This window comes from Neovison vison, chromosome X, assembly GCF_020171115.1.
Source record: "Neovison vison isolate M4711 chromosome X, ASM_NN_V1, whole genome shotgun sequence".
In the NCBI taxonomy this organism is placed as follows: Eukaryota; Metazoa; Chordata; class Mammalia; order Carnivora; family Mustelidae; genus Neogale; species Neogale vison.
Genome location: NC_058105.1, coordinates 47,489,103 through 47,509,148, shown reverse-complemented (window position 1 = coordinate 47,509,148; position 20,046 = coordinate 47,489,103). Strand labels below are relative to the sequence as shown.

The 20,046-nt window shown below is 39.6% G+C and overlaps 1 protein-coding gene across 6 annotated transcripts in view; it reads right to left on the bottom strand.

Annotated features, from left to right (window-relative positions):
- The window catches only part of SYTL4 (synaptotagmin like 4), a 107,899-nt gene that overhangs the window by 57,117 nt on the left and 30,736 nt on the right, over positions 1-20,046 (bottom strand). For 4 of the 6 annotated variants that reach the window (XR_006382423.1, XM_044234779.1, XM_044234784.1 and 1 more), the window contains exon 1: positions 10,163-10,292. The exons of 1 other annotated variant lie outside the window; for it this stretch is intronic. The gene's annotated coding sequence lies outside the window, so the exon portion shown is untranslated. Of the gene's footprint in view, positions 1-3,958; positions 3,996-10,162; positions 10,293-20,046 lie in introns of those variants that run through there. One more of the 6 variants, XM_044234783.1, reaches the window with a different exon arrangement.

Sequence of the window (20,046 nt, the reverse complement as noted above, 5' to 3'; positions counted from 1 at the left end):
GCCCTCGTTTTGTTGTTGATTTTCTGCTTAGATGATCTACCCATTGTTGTAAGTGAGGTGTTAAAGCCCCCTACTATTACTGTAGTATAATCAATGAGTTTCTTTCTTATTAGTTGATTTATATATTTGGGTGCTCCCAAGTTGGGGGCATAATTATTTGCAATTGTTAGATCTTCTTGATAGATAACCCCCTTAATTATAATGCCCTTCTTCATCTCTTTTTACAGTCTTTGTTCTGAAATCTAGTTTGTCTGATATAAGTATGGCTACTCTGGCTTTCTTTTGACATCCATTAGAATGACAGATGGTTCTCCATCCCCTCACTTCCAATCTGCAGGTATTTTTAGGTCTAAAATGAGTCTCTTGGAAGCAGCATACAGATGGATTTTGCTTTTTGTCCATTTTGAGACCCTATGTCATTTGATTGGAGAATTTTGTCCACTTACATTCAGAGTGATTACTGAAAGATATAAATTTAGTGTCATTGTGTTACCTGTAAAGTTGGTCTCTCTGATGATGTTCTCTGGTCCTTTCTAGTCTTTGCTGCTTTTGGCGTTTTTTTTTTCCCTCCACTCAGAGTCTCCCTTAAAATTTCTTGCAGGGATGGTTTAGTGGTCACGAACTTCTTTAGTTTTTGTTTGTCTGGGAAACTCTATATCTCCTTCTATTCTGAATGACAGCCTTGGTGGGTAAGAATTCTTGGCTACCTATTTTTCCCATTCAGCATGCTGAATATTTTCTGCACTTCTGTCTGGTCTGCTAAGTTTCTGTGGACAGATCTTCTGTGAGCTTGATCTGTCTTTCCTTGTAGGTTAAGGACTTTTTTTTCCCTTGCTGCTTTTAGGATTCCTTCCTTGTCTATGTATTTTGCGAATTTGACTATGATATGCCTTGGCAATGGCTGGTTTTTGTTGAATTTAAGGGGAATTCTCTCTGCTTCTTGGATTTCGAGGTCTGTGTCCTTCCCCAGATTAGGGAAGTTTTCAGCTATAATTTTTTTTTTTGAATGAACATTCTGGCCCCTTTTCTTTCTCTTCATCTTCTGGAACTCCTATGATACAAATGTTATTACATTTTAATAAGTTGCTGAGTTCTCTAAGTCTACTTTCGTGATCCATTACCTTTCTTTCCCTCTTTTTTAAATAAATATTTTATTTGTTTATTTGAGAAAGAGAGAGATAGCGAGAGAGAGCATGAGCAGGGGGGAGAGGAAGAAGCAAACTCCCCACTGAGCAGGGAGCCCAAAATAGGGTTCCATCTCATGACCCCAAGATCATGACCTGAAATTAAGGCAGATGCTTAACTGACTGAGCCAGCCAGGCACCCCCTTTCCTCCTTCTTTTCAGATTCATTATTTTTCATAATTTTATCTTCTCTATCACTGATTCGCTCCTCTACTTGGTCCGTCCTCATTTTTATGGCCTCCACTTTGGATTGCATCTTAGGTATAGTATTTTTAATCTTGGCCTGACTAGATTTTAGTTCTTTTATTTCTGCAGCATGGGATTCTCTAGTGTCTTCTATGCTTTTTTCAAGGCCAGCTAGTATCCTTAAAATCAGTGTTTAAAATTCTAATTCAGACATCTTACTTATATTGGTATTAATTAAATCCCTGGCTGAGTTCTGCTTCTCAGTCTTTCTTTTGGGGTGAATTTCTCTGTTTCCTCAATTTTCCAGAAAAGAAAAGAAGAAGATGAAGAAGAAAAATAAGGAACAGGAAAAAAACTATATCCTGGGTGTGTTTTGGCCTGCTTGTTAAAAAGAATCTGGATCCCAAAATAAATTAAGTAAGTATGCAAACAAAAAATAAAATTAATTTTAAAATTTTTAAAGGAAAATAATAATAAAATAAATGGAAATAATAATAAAATAAAGAATAAAAGGAAACTAGATTCTGTTTTCCCTTAGAGCTTAAGCTTTGCAGCAGTCTATCATTGGTAAACTTGGTGCAAGCAAGTTGTTCCTGCTGGTCTTCTGGGGAAGGGCTTGTTGTACTGATTCTCAGGTGGAACTGCTCTAGGGGAAATGCACCTCCAGGGTGCAGCGGTGGTGGGACTTGGTGTAAGCAGCTCCAGCCTCCACTAGGTGGCACTGTTTTGCTACCTGAGAGCTTTCAGCGCAGATTGGTGGGATGAATATCCTGGCGCCCAGCTCTCTAGGCCTAGAGCTGAAAGTTCATGCCCCCTATCTTTAGTGAGCCCTCACAGAAGAGCAATCACTCTTGTGTCCCCGATTTCCGTCAGAACCCTGCGTTCACCCTCCCTGTGTCTTAACTTTTTTTCATCTCAGGCCTGCGACTGAGTTTGAAAATTCCAAATTTTAGGGACTCTTATGGCATGGACGCACACTGTTCCTCTGGGGGAGGGTTTCACCACATTTTTGCCATTTGCCAGCCTATTACAGGAAAGCAGTTACAGGACTGTAGCAATTCACAGTTTACGCAAAACAGAGGAGAAAGCCAGCACCATGGTTCAGCACTCAGCCGGGGTCCCTGCTCCCCAGCCTGGGGACAATGAAGCAGTTAAGCACTATCCATTCTTCTAGCACCCCAGGAGATACTCAGATCACAGTGTCACACCTGGGATTCCACCCCACTTTGTCACCTGAGCACCTTTAAGTCAGGCCCATCCCCCATTATAGCATACTTCTAAAAGCTCAGATTTTGTGTTCTTCTGCTTATAATACTTTGCAGTAGCTTCCATAAGCAGGCTCCCAATCCATCACTGTATTCACAGCTGTCTCTCCCCCAATTCAATCCTCTGCATCTCCTACCTTCCATAAGGCGGTCACTTTTCTACATGTAGACCTGCAGTTTTTGTTCTCTCAGACCTCTGATTGATTTCTTGGGTGTTCAGAATGATCTGATAATTATCTAGCTGTGTTTGAGGGATGAGACAGGTTTAGGGTCTGCCATCTTACCTTCTCCTTCCACAGACACATTTGAAAACACCTATGTCACTGTTAAAAAGAGATAGTTCTACTTTTATTGACATTGAAGGCTTGACAAAAATATTAAGTAAAAATCTATTGCAATACATAAACATTATGATTCCATTTGTATTTTTTAACATACAAGTACAGATAGGATTAATGGATGGTAGATTGATGGATGAGAGGAAGTAAATATTTTATACAGGCATGGAAATGTCCAGAAAGATATAAAAATTTAATATTGTTACCTCTGGGGAATGGAATTTGGAAGGAGAACAGAAGACATATGTATTATTTTTGCTGGGTCAAGTAATAAAAATGTAGTCAAATCCCTATTTACACCAAAGTTTCTAAAGTAGATAAGAAATAAATTCAAAGATCAAAAGGGAATAGACAGAGACTGGGTAAAATACATTTTAGAGTTTCCAGAGTTAAGGGAGGAGAGAGAGAGAAGGGTGGTTAATGGGTTCAAATACAGAAAAGAAATCTACCAAAAGCCCAGAGACTTAAGTAGCTAACAGAAAATGAGCATGAACAGATAATTCTTGAAGAAAGAAGATCAAATGGCCAATAGCTGTAAAAAAGAAAAAAGTTTCACTCTTACTGGTAATGAAAGTGTTTTCATGCTTGCCTATCAATTCAGCAAATTTTTTAAAAGATTTTATTTATTTATTTGACAGAGAGAGATCACAGTAGACAGAGAGGCAGGCAGAAAGAGAGGAAGGGAAGCAGGCCCCCTGCTGAGCAGAGAGCCCGATGTGGAACTCGATCCCAGGACCCTCAGATCATGACCTGAGCCGAAGGCAGCGGCTTAACCCACTGAGCCACCCAGGCGCCCCTCAATTCAGCAAAATTTTTAAAAGACAGTATTCAATTTTAAAAAGGGAAGATTTTACTTTGTTGGTAAATGTAAATTGGTAAAACCTGTTAGAGACAGCAATGTGACAATGTGATTTCCAAAAAATTAGTCATTGAACTTATCACAATTGTGATGAAATCACTACTTATGCGATACATTAACACATACCTCTTCTGCTGAAGTAAGTTCCATGAAGAAAAGGCCATGGTCTTCCTCTCCACTATATCTCAAGTACTTCCCCTAGAAACTGGTACATTATAGCCCCTCAGTAAATCATCCCACGTTTTCTGGTAAGTTGCAAACCATAGTTTAAGGACACTGATATTAAAGCTATTCTGATGCCTGAATTAACAGAGCTACAAACAACAAACAGTACAAGATGCCATAAGAACTTTCCATCTCTTAAGAATTACTCAAGTTCAAAGTAGAATTAGTCACAGATACAGGTTCCACAGGGTTCCACCATTTCAACTATTCCCCCAGCACTGTCCAATCTCCTGCCCTCTTATATTTCTATCATGGCTACCCAGAAAAATCCCCGAACTAGATCATCTACACTCTGTTTCTACATCTGGACTGATGAGTGCTGCTGGAAAGAATGGAAACAGGATTCTGTGACTTGCGGTGGAGACAAATTCAAGTTATCCAAGCCTCTCTTGGCTCGCTGTGATGTGGCAATCTGGATGACAGGTCTCTAAAAAGCTCCTCTTTTTATCCCTCTCAAATGCTATCCCAGTTCCTCAGCCCTTACATCAGGTGGGACCTTCCTCACAATCTTGTCCTTCCACAGTTCCTTCCTTCTCCACAGCATCATCAGTCCTGCCCCTTTCCCTCCCGTCTCAGTGGAAGAGTTAACTCCCTTACTCTAAGACCAGTCTTTTTACCTCTTTCACTCTGGAGCCCGCACCCTTCTACATCCTCAGCAACTATGTACCATCAAGTTCTATGCCATCTCCATATAAATGGGCTCGTGTCCTATATTTAAAACTAAACAAAATTAACAAGATGGCCTTGTTCCTTGTACCCAACTGTCTACGGGAAATGCCCTTTCCTTCCCACTGTAGCCCAGCCTCCTCAAAGTGTATATATCATGTTCCTTATCAGGCCTTCTCCATGCTCACTCCCCAGTCCTCTACAATCTGCCTTCTCTCCTGCTGCACTGATGTCGTCATTGACCTCCTAATTGCCAAATCTAATGAACATGTTTTTCAAAATGTTTTATAGTGTGTTTTATCTGATTACAAGCATGAACGAAGTTATGACATATGACAAGAGCAAAAAACTTGCACTATGTAACAGGCAATGAATAAATATCCCTAATAAACACAGTGTTCTTACAAACAAATTAAATATTTAACCCAAAAGAAAAATGTGCAAAGGGTCTTATGGAACAAGTCTCAGGAAAATTGCAAAGAGCCAACACACATGAAAAATACTCAGCCTTACTAGTAATAAAAGGACTGCAAGTTAAACTAGTTAGACACTATTTTCACCTATCAGATGGGCAAAAATTAGAAAGACTGTCCACCCTCAGCAAGGGCATGCAGAAAAGCACTCTGTGGTAAGAGTGTAAACCTTCCTGAAGGTCACTCTGGCGAAGCCTGTTCACATTTTTTAATGTAAATATCCTTTGACCCAATAATTCTGCTACAAAGCTATCCTACAGAAATATTTGTGTGGGTGCATCTATATCTACATCCATTGTGGGCCCTCTGCAAAGATCTTTATTGCAGCCTTGTGTTGCTTGGACTAGGGTAACAGGCAGAGGAGATGGAGAGGTGCAACATAATATATGACACAGTTGGAAGATCAGGTCAATAGGACTTGCTGATGAATTGGATATGGGGAGGTGAGAGAAGGGGAGGAATCAAGGGTGACCTTAGGTTCTCAGTTTGAGCAACTGAATGGACGACGGTGCCATTTTCCTGAGATAGAGAAGGCTGAGGGAAAGGGTTGGGAATCTGAGAAGAATTGGGAGTCCTGTTTTGGCCATGTCACATTTGATTATCTATTGGACATACATCCAAGTAGAGCTATCAAATAGGCCATTGGATGTATGAGGCTGCAGCTTAGAAGAAAGGCTTGGGTCAGACACATAAATGTGGGAGTGATGACTGTATAGATAGATGGTATTTATTTAAATTTAAAGCCATGGGACTGGAAGAGTGCTTCTAGGATTCTGGATGGAAAAAAGTACATGGACTGACCCCTAGGTCACTCCAATGTTCAGAGGTTGAGGAGATAAATTTAGTAGAAGAGGAGGCTGAGCAGAAGTTTTTTTAATACAAACTTGAGTTTTAAAGAAGTTAACATACATCAAATGACAGAAAATCCCACATATACCACCATTTTAAGGGCCCAACTCCTTCCAAGCTTGTCTTTTAAGGAATTCTAGGGTTTTTTCCTTTTTTTTAAGGTTTTATTTATTTATTTGACAGACAGAGATCACAAGTAGGCAGAGACAGGCAGAGAGAGGTGGGTGGGGGTCGGGGGAGCAGTTTCCCTTCTGAGCAGAGAGCCCCATGCCAGGCTTGATCCCAGAAGCCTGGGATCATGACCTGAGCTGAAGGCAGAGGCTTTAACCCACTGAACCACCCAGGTGCCCCTTTTTCCTTTTTTCCCCCTTTCTTTTTAATATTTTATTTATTTAGTTGAGAGACAGCACAAGTGGGGTGAGGGGCAGAGGAGAAGCAGACTCCCCACTGGGCAGGGAGCCCAATGCAGCTGGATCCTGGGACTCCAGGGATCATGACCTGAGCAAAAGGCAGACAGTTAACCAACTAAGCCACCCAGATGCCACGCCCCCCCCTTTTTTTTTCTGACTATTTCAAACCACATTTAAACACAATTATACCTTTTTTCTTTTTTGTTCCATAGTGGTTTCCTCACACTGCAGAATTCTCCTAGTATAAAACTAAACTAGTCAAGTACTAGACACACAGCACTCAACAGTGGCTTTTCCACAAAGCTTATAATCCAGTAACCACCTCATGCCTAAAAATCTAAGGGAAACATGAGGCCAAAAGCCAAGTTTGTGCCACCTTAAATTCTTTTTGGCTGTTCATTTCCCCAGTACACAGGAACTTTCTCTAGCTTACTGAGCCTGCCAAATGCCTGATAAGCCTGAAGACGTCTGACAATCCACATCCTCTCCTCTCAGTGCAAATCTTCCCCTTCCTACCAACAAAAAGCCCCGCCTCTCTCCATTTTCACTTTAGAAGTTTCCATTCAGAGACTCATGCCTTAAAAAGAAAGAGAGAGGAAATACTTCCAACTAGGTCAAAGTTGTCATCAGGAACGTAGTCTCAAAGCAAAACTCAGCAGAAGGAAAGCTGTGTGGGAACTGAGCCTGTGGTAAGGTGACAGACTAGGGATACTTCCTTTTAGGTCCAGGAGAGCACAAAAGAGTTCCAATTCCTAGAACAGTAATGGCACTCATTGATTCATTTCACAAATATTAGTTAAGCACCCATGATGTGCCAGGCTCTGTTATGGGTGCTGGGCTCTGTTACCAGTAAATAGAACATAAATCCCTGCCCACATGGAACATATATTACGGAAGGGGATGGAAGGGACAGGCAAGAAGAAAGAAAAATTAAAAAAAAAAACCACACACACACAATATGCTACATTACAGTAATAAGGTAGGGAAGTGGCATATAGAATGTTCAGGGATGGGGTTGCAAGTTTAAATACTGTGGTTAGGAAGAGGCCTCTCTGAAGTGACATTTAAGTACAAACTCCTAGCTGTCAGATCTCAAGTGCCTCAGGAAGCTGTTTGGTGGACTTCAATTCTACCACCACCAGCCCTTGGGCTTTAAAGGCCTGGTATCTCCAGCCTAGCATGAATATTTATTAATCTCTTGTACTTAAGACAAATGGAGCTCCAAGATCCTGACCTTGCCCTTAAAAGAGGTTACAACCTTCCAGGTGGAAAAACAACTAAGAGAGATGTTCAGGGTGTTCCTGAGGTGTAAACAAAGTGCTTTTAGGACAGGATAACTGGTAATTTGGCTCCAGGGAAGGAATTGGGTGTTCAGTAAGGTTGTACCAAAGGAGAGGACCTGAAAGCTAATTCTTGAGAGGTGAATAGGAATGAACAGCAGGAGAGTGGGTTTGGGAGGCAAGCTAGCTTTTCAGGAAAAAGAAACATTTGGATCAAAGGCCTACAGATGGGATAGAGTAAGAACATTTTCTCTCTGGTGCTGTGGGTGCAGAAGGTACTCCATCCACCCCAGGATAAAACAAGCACACACTCACCCTCAGGCTCTCTGGGCGGGCTGTTGGGAAATCCTTATCCCTTACCACACCCTCATCTCTTCCCTAGCCTGCAGGAAAGGAGTAAGTTGAGTCAGACACACATCCCTAGAATCCAGGGTTACCCTCTAACTTCAGGATAGTTACTACCGAGCTAAAAGCCCCGGAGGCTTCATTCAGCCAGGTACACTCAGGGCTGGGTGCTTATGGTAGTAATGTGCCAACTGGCCCCCTGTTAAGAAGTGAAGTGGTGAAAAGGGTAAGACATCAGTGAGGTCAGTGGTCCCAAGTCTCTACAGCACATCTGAAATCAAGTCAAGGACCAAAACTCACGTTTCAGCTTGGAAGTTGGAAATTTTTAACCACTTAATCCTCCCCTGTGAGCTATTTATTTAGTGTTCGCAAAATCTAAGACAGCAGAAGTGGTGGGACAAGGGATGGGAACACAAGCTCTGCCCAGTTGGGTCATCAGTTGGGTGATTTGGGGCAAGGCGCTTAACCTCTGAGTTTCCTTTCCATCACAATATGGTTATAACTGTAGTGTGTACCACAGAGTTATTATGAGGATTATATGCGTTGACTACATGAAGGACATAGCATTGTGCATGGCTCAACAGATCCTAACCACCATTATTAGTAGCCTTAAGAGGGAGAGCTCAGAGAGCATCAACCAGAATGCCACATACACTCACTGACCAATTATCCCAGAATAGGCCTCCAAGCTCCATTTCACTGCTCTGACCTAAAATTGTGGCACCAGAAATGTTCAATCCCTGCTAGGAGAAGTCTCACAAGCCAAACTGGTGATCTTTTTCTACTTGGATTTCCAGCAGGTGCTAAAAAAACAACAACAACAAAACAACAGCAACAACAAAAAACCCAATACCTACAACTACAAAAAAAAAAAAAACAACACCCAGACTTCATTGGTGGGGCCTCAAATCTGTTGCATTAAACATCTTTCTCTCCACAGCTCAGTGAAGTAAACACATTAGGTTATTAACACTTTAATATCAAAGGGTTTATGAGGAGTCAGGGTGGGGAGCTTAAAGAACAGAAAAGAAGCCAGTTAAAAATAGGAGGTCCAGGATGCTGTGCAGACTCAAATGCACAAGGTCTAGGGTCAACCCTGCCAAAAACAATATTCCGGAATGCTAGCTCCTCTGGTCCTGAAGAAGCAGAGTACTTACTGGGCGAAGAAAATCTCAGTTAATGAAAAACAGATCACCTGTTCGTTCACCAGAATTATAACCAAATGTTTTCACCGCCAGAAAAAAAAATTACATTCAACTTTGGGGGTCTGGAGGAACATGTTTTCTGGCCCCTTACAAACCATCACTGGGGATTAGAGCATTCTGTGCCCCCTCTGAGGGCTCTGGAGACCCTCTTCCACGAGCAAACCTCTGACGCCTGCTTGAAGGGTGTTAAGAGAAAGCAGTTCAACTCCAGAGCACACCCGTGGGTCCTCAGCCCAGGCGCAGTGGGAGTCCACTGAGGCAGGATTCACAGCCAACCGGCCTCCAGCCTTTACCTCGGGCGGACCTACGAGGCCAGAGAAGCTGACCCCGCGAGGTCCGAGGTCCGGAAGCAGTGCGAGGCTGAGACCGGGCGCGACGGCCAAGCGCTGAGAAAGGAACCACCGCAAAGGTGACTCGACGTCTTTGAGGGTGCAGTTCCCGCTAGGAGCTCGACCCCACCCGCCCCCAGGGCCAGCTCCGGAGGGGCTCCAGCTGGGGCTGGCGGGAAATGCCCACCCACTCTGTGTGAGGCGAGACCCAGAGGAGGCGCAGCCCAAAGGGGTACAGCCCCCGTTAGCGACTGGTGGGCCAGGGAAGGGGCCAGAAGAGGCCCGAAGGAACGCAAACTGGCCGGGAGGGACCGTCCCAAGCAGACTGGAGTCAAAGCGTCGGGGGTGCGGTCCGGAGAGCAGACAAGGGAGAAGGGACGGGCGGTTCAACTACAAAGAAGGAAAGACTGGGAGAGTGGATAGAGGGGTAGAGAAGGGCGCGGGTCCCTGAGATAGGGGTGGGGGGCGCTTAGGCAGAGAAAAGGGGCTAGGGGCCCGAGGGAGCCCGGGACCAAGGGCGAAGGGGCGGCCGCTGGCCGCGGACATACCTGTCACCTGCAACAGGTGCCTCGAGAGGGTGAGACGTCCCAGTGCCGGATTCAAGGGAGGGTCTCCGACTCCAAGAAGGCAGCAATCCTGCCCAGGCGGCCGGCCCTACTCACCCTCCCGGGAGGCGGAAAAAGCTGCAACTTTCCCTGGAGCGGGGAGGAGCTGGACTCTTAAAGGGGCCGCACAGCTCTCTGGGCCCCTTAGTAGGGGGCCGCGCCACCGAAAGGGTGGTCTGAGAGCCAAACACTTAAGTTACTGGAGGGATGCCCTCCGGATTAAGAAAGGGAGCCTAAGGGCTGAGAATAGGGGTCCAAGACTGGACATGGCCCCCTTTTCACTTCCATCTGTGGTCACTCAGATGATAATCTCCTGTCTCTTCCGTTTAGCTGAGCCAAAAGTTGTCAAACTGGCGTGTACTTATAAGATGAAGACTCTAGACCATATGATTTGGGAAGATAAAATATGATACCATTCTGATCCTTTAACTTTCAGGCAAGTAAAAGTGTCTAAAATAGAAACATTTGGGGGCAAAGGACATAGATTTAATTCACACACACACGTTTAAAACATTCAACTCACTAGTAATGAAGTAAGAGCAAATTAGAGCAATAATGAGATTCTTTGACAAAGTTTTTGTTTGTTTTTATCATATTTGACGAAACAGTAGGTACCAAAAACAGAGCTCTTTCATAATTGCCCTAGGAGTGCGTGCTGCTTAAAAACCCTTTTAGAAGGCATGTGAGCATGCGTGCTGCTTAAAAACCCTTTTAGAAGGCATGTGAGCAATATATATCATTAGGCTTCAAAATGTTTCTATCTATCCAGTAATTGTAGATTCCTGTCCCCCTCTCTCCCTCCTCCCTCTCTCTCTTTCCCTTCTCATCAGCTATTAACCATGCTCAATTAAACGTACCCAAGTCTACCATCTTAAAAAAAAAAATCCTCCCTACAAACTAGGTACTTCTCCAGCTCTTCTTTTTATGGACAAATTTATTGAAAATGTACTTTGCAGGTACATTTGCAATCTCTGTTCTCTTCTCTCACTTACCAGTTTGGCTTTCTTCTCCAACACTCCACAGAAACTGTGCTCAATTAAATACCCAACCAATGAATGACCTCCATGTCAATAAATCTATGTAAATAAATAAAATAAATAAAGGGAACATTTTTAATCACTATCTTGCTTGACATCTTCCTTATATTTAATGCTGTTAACTATTTCCTCCTACTTGGAAGTCTTCCCATCGCATTTATAATGCCATACTCTTGCTTTTCCTCCTATCCTTTTGCCCTCTCCTCAGAATCACTTTGTAGACTCCACTTCTGCTATCTAACTTCTGAACATCAGACATTCTCAGAGCTAGACTGCATATTTTTTCCCTAAATGATCTCTTTCACTCACCTGGCTTTAAATATGTATGTGGCCACAACTGTAATTTTATAACTTTATCCAGACCTCTTCACTGAGTTCTATGTTCTTGACATCTCCATTCAGATGTCTTGCAGGCACCTCACATTCAACACATCCAAAGCTGAACACACCATGTTTTCTCTTAAATTTGCTCCTCCTCCAGTGTTTCCTATCTCAATAAATAATAGCATGCCACCCAAGGCAGAAACTTGACACCTAGCATAGTATCTGACACATAGAAGACCCTCACTCATATTTACATAACATGTGAATGAATGCATCCTAAGGAAAACAGAAGTACACGAACTTTTTGTACAACGTTAATCCTAGTATTACTTAGGATAATAAAATACTAACCAAAAACTTAATGATTAAGTAAATTATAATAGAGTCATACAATGGAATGTCATATAACCAATAAAACTAACATTTACACATAGTTTATGACAGGAAATGCTTATGCTCTAATATTAATTGAAAGTACGATACAGGGGTGCCTGGGTGGCTCAGTGGGTTAAAGCCTCTGCCTTCGGCTCAGGTCATGAGCCCAGGGTCCTCGGATCGAGCCCCGCATCGGGCTCTCTGCTCTGCAGGGAGCCTGCTTCCTCCTCTCTCTGCCTGCCTCTCTTCCTACTCGTGATCTCTGTCTAATAAATAAATAAAATCTTTAAAAAAAGAAAGTAGGATACAACATTTAATATAAAATATGATCACAATTAATGAAAATGGGTCAATATGCATGACAAAAAGACAAACAAAATATGCAAAATACTAGTATTGGTTGTCTGTATGTGTAGAACTAAATGAATTTTTTCTTTTCCTCCTACTTTTCTGTATTATTAACTTCAATATAATGAGAACTGTATGGCTTTGATAATATAAATAATTGTTTTTGAAAAATCTTAGAGAGGAACCTGGGCAGCTCAGTGGGTTAAACATCTGCCTTCCACTCAGGTCATGATCTCAGAGTCCTGGGATTAAGCCCCCTGTTGGGCTCCTTGCTAAGCAGGGAGTCTGCTTCTCCCTCTTCCTCTGACCCTCTTCCCCACTTGTGCTCTCTCTCTTTCTCTCTGCCTCAAATAAATAAAAACTTTAAAAATAAAGAAATATATATTGGAAAGAAGGGCACCTGAATGGCTCAGTTAGTTAAGCACCTGCCTTCAGCTCAGGTCATGGTCCTGGGGTCCTGGGATCAAGCCTTGCATAGGGATCCCGGCTCAGTGGGGAGCCTGCTTCTCCCTCTCTCTCTGCCTGCCGCTACCCCTGCTTCTGCTCTCTCTCTGTGTCAAATAAATAAATAAAATCTTTTTTAAAATATAATTTTTATTTTTTATATAATTTTATATTATATTTTATATATAAATTATAATTTATATATATTATATATAATTTATATATATAATTTATAATATATAATTATATATAACATATATAACATACATATACATACATATGTATATATACATACATATATATAACATACATAAATTATAATTTATATATTATATTTTTATATATTATATTTTATATATATAAAATTTTTATATAATTTTATATAATTAAATAAATTAAAAAACTTTTTTAGATTTTATATAAATAAAAATATTTTTATTTATAATAAAAATATTTAAATTTTTATTTATAATAAAAATATTTAATATAATTTAATATAACTTATAATAAAATATTTAATAAAAATATTTAATATATTTAATAATATTTAATAAAACTTAATAAATATTTAATAATATTTAATAAAACATTTAATATTTAATATAAAAATATTTTTATTTTAAATAATTTATTTATAATAAAAAATAAAATATTTCATTTTATAAGATATTTATATAAATATAAATATTTTATTTATATTTATAGAAATAAGATATTTATATATAATAATATATATTTATATATATATAATAATATATATAATAATATAATAGATAATAATATATAATTATTATCTCCATAATTAAAAAATTTCTATTTATAGAAATAAAATATTTTTATTTTTAAAATAAATAATCTTAGAAAATAAAAAATCTTAGAAAAAATCATTTTTAAAGATTTATTTATTTGAAAGAGAAAGCACACCTGAGAGAGTTGGGGGAGGAGCAGACTCCCCACTAAGCCTGGAGCCTGACTGGGCGCTCCATATCAGGACCCATGAAATCACAACCTTAGCTGAAACCAAGAGTTGGACACAACCGACTGAGCCATCCAGGTGCCCTGAAAAAAATCATTTTAATTCTAGCAGATAAAACAGTAAAATTTAGCTCCCAGGTTCTACCTAAAGTTTTCTTCCGTATTTTAGCCCTTTAGTACCCCATGCACAGCCTGAATTGTGAAGAAGCCACTTCAAAAAGGAAATCCTTTTGTTCTATCTTTGACAACTCAGCACTCGGGACCCTGTGCTCAGCCCTAGGCTTTGCAAGTGTTCCATCTCCCTAATGTGGCCTGTGGGAATTCAGACCAAGCAATTTTCTGCTCTTTTTTTGCTGGTGGTGCTTAGCAGAAACTGGAAACACCCTCAGCCAGAAGGGACTCCAGAAAACATTTAGTTCAATCCCCTTATTTCTCAGCAAAACTTCCAGATATTATTTTATGTTTTTATTTCTACCTCAGGATGTGAGGATCTGACTCTTTTACTTAAAACAGTCTCACTGAACCAACTGCAAATACACAAAGAGAAACATAAACAATGAACAAAAACAGGCAATGGCCTGTTTGCACAGACTTTGTTCTGTCCACTTCTGTTTTACCCCCCTTGCTTGCCACAAGGATTCTGTGCTCAAAATCTTGTTAACTATATATTGTAAGAGATCCAGTGCAAGCAAATCCATGTTGTAGCACATATCAGAATTTCTTTTTAAGGCTCAATAATACTCCATTTATGAATACACTACATTTTGTCTATTAATCAGTTGATGGGCGTTTGAGCTGCTTCTGTCTTTCAGCTATTGTGAAAAATGCTGCCACGAGCATTGGTGTACAAGTGCCTGAGTCTCTGCTTTCAATTCTCTTGGCATATACCTAGAAGTGGAATCACTTTATTATGTGGTAATTCTATATTTAGCTTTCTAAGGAATTGCCAAACTGGTTTTCAGCAGCAATGCACAAGGATTCCAATTTCTCCATATCTTCACAGAAACTTAGTATTTTCTGGGGGTTTTTGTTTGTTTTTGTCTTTTATATAATAGCCATCCCTAATAAGTGTGATGTGGTATCTCATTTTGGCTTTGATTTACATTTTCCCTAGTGGCTTGTGATGTTGATCATCATTTCTTGTGTTTATTCGTCACTGTGTCAAATAAATAAAAATCTTTTAAAAATATTTTAGTATTTTTAATATTTTAGTATTTTCTTCAGAGACATATCTATTCAAGTCCTTTGTTCATTTTTGAATTGGATTTGTTTTTGTTGAGTTGTGGGAGTTCTTTACATATTCTAGGTATTAATCCATTTTCAGATATATGCTTTGCTAATATTTTCTTCTATTCTGTGAGTTGTCTTTTCATTCTCTTGATAATATCTTTTGATGTTCAAAACTTTTTAATTTTAATGAAGTTCAATTTATTTATTATGTTGTTGTTGTCTGTGTTTTGATGTCATATCCAAAAAAAAAATCATTGCCAAATCCAATGTCTATATGTTTTCCTCTAATAGTTTTAAAGTTTTAGCTCTATGTTTAGGTCTTTGTTCTATTTTTAATTCATTTTTGTATATGTTGTAAAGTAAGGGTCCGATTTCATACTCTTTTGTATGTAGATATCCTGTTTCCTGCCATCATTTGTTGAAAAGACCATCCTTTTACCATTATCTTGTTATTTTTTTTAAAGATTTATTTATTTGAGAGAGAGAGAGAGCATGTGTGAGCAGGGGGAGGGGCAGAATAAGAGAGAGAGAGAGATTCCTCAAGCAGGCTCCCCATTGAGTATAGACCCCAACATGGGGCTCGATCCCAGGACACTGAGATCATGACCTAAGTGGAAATCAAGAGTTGTCCACTTAACCAGCTGAGCCAGCCAGGTGCCCCTTCCCATTACTTTGTTATTTTAAATGATGAACATCAAAGGACATTTCCATAGTTTTGAAAAATAATGAATAATACTAAAATTGACTATATTTTTAGACTGCGTAACATGAAATTTCAATAGATATGTAATTATCACAAAGTTTAGACACTGCAGGACAATGCAAACAGCAACTTATGGAATATTACCCTATGTATAGTATGTAAGATCCTGTCCCATAGAGAATGATTGGATTCAATGAGTCATTCAATTTTGACACATTAAGGGAATTCTGGCTAGTGCAAACTAACAAGATGGAGATTTTCCTCAACCCTATGTGATAGGATGCCTCAGTATTGAGCAATTGCTCTTTTATAAAAGTGTTAAATATTTCAAAAGTACATAAATATATAGAGAATAATATAACAAAGATATGCCCATTACCCAGCTTAAGAAATAAGGCATTACCACTGCAACTGAAGCCCTCTGTATATACCTCTGCCCTGAGGTTTTCACTATTTCACTATTCACCAGATTTGATCTTCATCTTTTCTACACATCTCTTTATACATTACTATATATGTGTCTACCCCTAAACTACATGTAGTACTTTACCTAAACAGTATCACTCTTGTATGTACATTCTGCAATTTGCTTTCCTCACTCAACATTATGCTTAGGAGATTTATCCCTGTTGAGATAAACACACACACACACACACACACACACACACACCCAGTGAAATATAGTATATAGTATATATACACCGTGTGTGTGTGTATATATATATATATATACACACACATATATATAGTGAAAATTCTATATATATATATATATATCTGATTCATTCGTTTTCACTGTTGTAGAGCATTTCAGATTTAAAGATATTATAATTTATATGTCTGGTTTTTTATTAATCAGGTACTTTTCAATTGCCAAAATCTTAATTCTGGATGCCAGAACACTCCCCCCTTCGTTTCTTCTCAGGACGTAGTTTATTTTTGTTAAAAAAAAAATCAGGCTTCCTGACAAAGCAAATTTAGTATACTAGTGGTCTGCAGTGAGTATATGATATAAAAAGCAGATTCAGTCTCTTAATTAGTCAAGATTAGGGTCTCTCCACCTCCACTATTGATATTTTGAACCAGATAGTGGTTTGTTTTGGGGAGCTATCCTGTGCATTCTAGATGTTTAATAGCATCTCTGGCCTCTACCCACTAGATGCCAGTAGTGACAACCAAAAATGTCTCCAGATATTGCCAAATGTCCTTATTTGACACCCACTGGCTAGAGGTACTGAGCACCCATTATATGTGAAGCACTTTAGTAGGTGCTATGGGGAGAAAAGAAAATGAATAAACACTGAAAAAAGAAGTCCCTTCATTCAAAGAAATGCATTGAGCATCTACTATGTGCAAAGTATACTGTGCTAGTAAGCTGTAGGATTTTAGTGACCCTTTCCTCAAGGAGTTCACAGTATATCATGTGGGGTGGAAAGAGGCAGAAAACCCATAAAATTATAATACAGTATGGAAACTACAAAGCTGGGGAAAGACACAGAATATGTGGGAGAAATGAGGAAGGTTACTAATACAATCCTTGTGGTGAGTGGTCAGTGAAGAAGGGTCCTTGGAAAAAGTAATAGCTTCTCCGAATCTTAAAGGATGAGTAGGACTAAGCTAGACCAAAAAGGAGTTGCAGGCAGAAGAACAGCATAAGCAAAAAATAAAAGGCTAGAAACACCAGCTCTATGCAAAGGAAGTAAGCACAAGGAAGTTGGTGTTGTTGGAGCAGAAAGTGTAAAGAAAAATGATAACAGATGAGGCTAGAAAGATGGTATATTAATTTGCTAGGCCTGCTGTAACCAAGTAGCACAAAGTGAGTGGCTTAAACAACAGAAACTTCTTATCTCACAGTTTAGGAGTCTTCAGAAATTAATTAAATTAATTAATTAAATTCAGAAAGAATTAATTCTTTCTGAGGGCTGTAAGAATCTGTTCCATGCTCCTCTCTCTTAGCTTCTGGTGGTCTATTGACAATCTTTGGCATTTCTTGGCTTGTAGAAGCATTACCCTGATCTACATTAAGATGAGTGGCCCTCATCTTCACATGGCATTATCCCTGTGTGTGTGTCCCTGTGCTCATATTTCCCCCTTTTATAAAGATACCAGTCATATGACATTAGGGCCCACCCAAATGATTTCATCTTACTCAATTACATCTACAATGGTCTTATTTCCAGGTTATAATATATTCTGAGGTACTGGGGGGTTAGGACTTCAACATAAGAACTGGGGGTGGGGGATACAATTTAACCCATGACAGTTGGGTAGAGACTAGACTCTGTTAGCCTTATGAGTCATGTTAAGAAATTTGGGCTTTAGGGGTGCCTGGGTGGCTCAGTCATTAAGCATATGCCTTCAGCTTAGGTCATGATCTCAGGGTCCCGGGATCAAGCCCCACAATGGCTCCCTGCTCCACGGGAAGCCTGTTTCTCCCTCTCCCACTCTGCTGCTTGTATTTCCTCTCTTGCTGTGTCTCTCTGTCAAATAAATAAATAAAATCTTGTTTTTTAAAGAAATGTGGACTTTATTCAGTGGTTAATTGTAACCATTCAATTCTCTTCTTCTCTTCTCCATTGTTATTGGTGACATCACTCAAATCATTCTTCATTCTTTTTAATGGCTGAATAATAATCCATTGAATTCTCCATACTTTGCTTATCCAGTCATCAGTTGGTGGACATTTGGGTTATTTCCCCATTTGGGAAATTATGAACAATGCTGATACAAACATTTATGTATGAGATTTTTTGAACACATGTTTTCAAATCTCTTGTCTATATACCTAGGAGTGGAATAGCTATATCATATGGTAACTCTATGTTTAACCTTTAAGGAATCACCAAACTGTTTTCCAATATGGCTGTACCATTTTACATTCCTACGAGCAATGCATAAGGGTTCCAATTTCTCCACATCTCCAAAGACACCTGTTAGTACTGGTTTATTTTATTACAGACATCCCAGTGGGTGTGAAGTAGTATCCGATTATAATTTTGATTTGCATTTCCATAATAGGTAATGATGTTAACCATTTTTTCCATGTGCTTATAGCCATTAGTATATCTTCTCTGAAGAAATGTCTACTCAGATCCTTTGCCATTTTAATTGGGTTATTAATCTTTTTTTTTTAAAGATTTTATTTATTTATTTGACAGACAGAAATCACAAGTAGACTGAGAAGCAGGCAGAGAGAGAGGGAGGGAAGCAGGCTCCCTGCTGAGCAGAGAGCCCGATGTGGGACTCGATCCCAGGACCCTGAGATCATGACCTGAGCCGAAGGCAGTGGCTTAACCCACTGAGCCACCCAGGTGCCCCGGGTTATTAATCTTTTTATTACTTACTAAATTGTAAGAGTTTTTTTATACATTCACTTATAGTTTTGTGAAGAGAGAAGGGGTAGGAGGAAAGGAAAGAACCTGCTTAGGAGGGGAAGTAGCATGGAGTAAGAAGCAGATGTTCAGGGGCGCCTGGGTGGCTCAGTGGGTTAAGCCGCTGCCTTCAACTCGGGTCATGATCTCAGGGTCCTGGGATCGAGCCCCACATCAGGCTCTCTGCTCTGCGGGGAGCCTGCTTCCTCCTCTCTGCCTGCCTCTCTCCTCCTCTCTGCCTGCCTCTCTGCTACTTGTGATCTCTGTCTGTCAAATAAATAAATAAAATCTTTAAAAAAAATAAAGAAGCAGATGTTCACAACAGGTTTTGATGTTTGATTCAAGAGGTGAGTCCAGGTGAAGGGGAAATGTACTAAATTGTACTGAGGCTGGGTCCTTTGTGTTTATGGACAAAATTAAGTAAGTGCAGGACATTGGAGTTCAATAATGCAGGGCTAGAAACTTTAAGACCTATTCAAAGATTCATTCTGAGTGGTTATTCATTTTAATAAAAGCATCTCTGGGGAAAAAACACCATTACTTACCAGAATATGAAAGTGAAATATAGGGGTTCCTTGTTACAAAATGTACTGACTGTATTTTAGCTTTATTTACCTTTGACATTTTAGCAATGTTTGATGCTATTGCCCACTCCTTCCTTGTTAAAATTTCCTCTCCTGTGGTTTCTGGAACATCACAGTCTCCTGGTTCTCCTATCTCTCTACCTCTTTTTCTTAATCATCCCAAACCTCACTTTCTCTGTCCACATCTTAATATTTAATGTTTAAATGTCACATTAATTTATTCAGAAGGAATCTGAGAGCAACAACATTTATTAGTGCCTCTTATATGCAGTTTTAGTAGCTGAAAATGCAGCAGTAAACAAAAAAGTTCTTGCGCACTTAGAGCTTACAGTTTAAGCCAAAGAAAAATAAACAATAGCACTAATAGCAAACACACATAGCACTTATCATAACTCTAAATACCGTTTTAAGGTATGAATCTAAGATACACATGCAC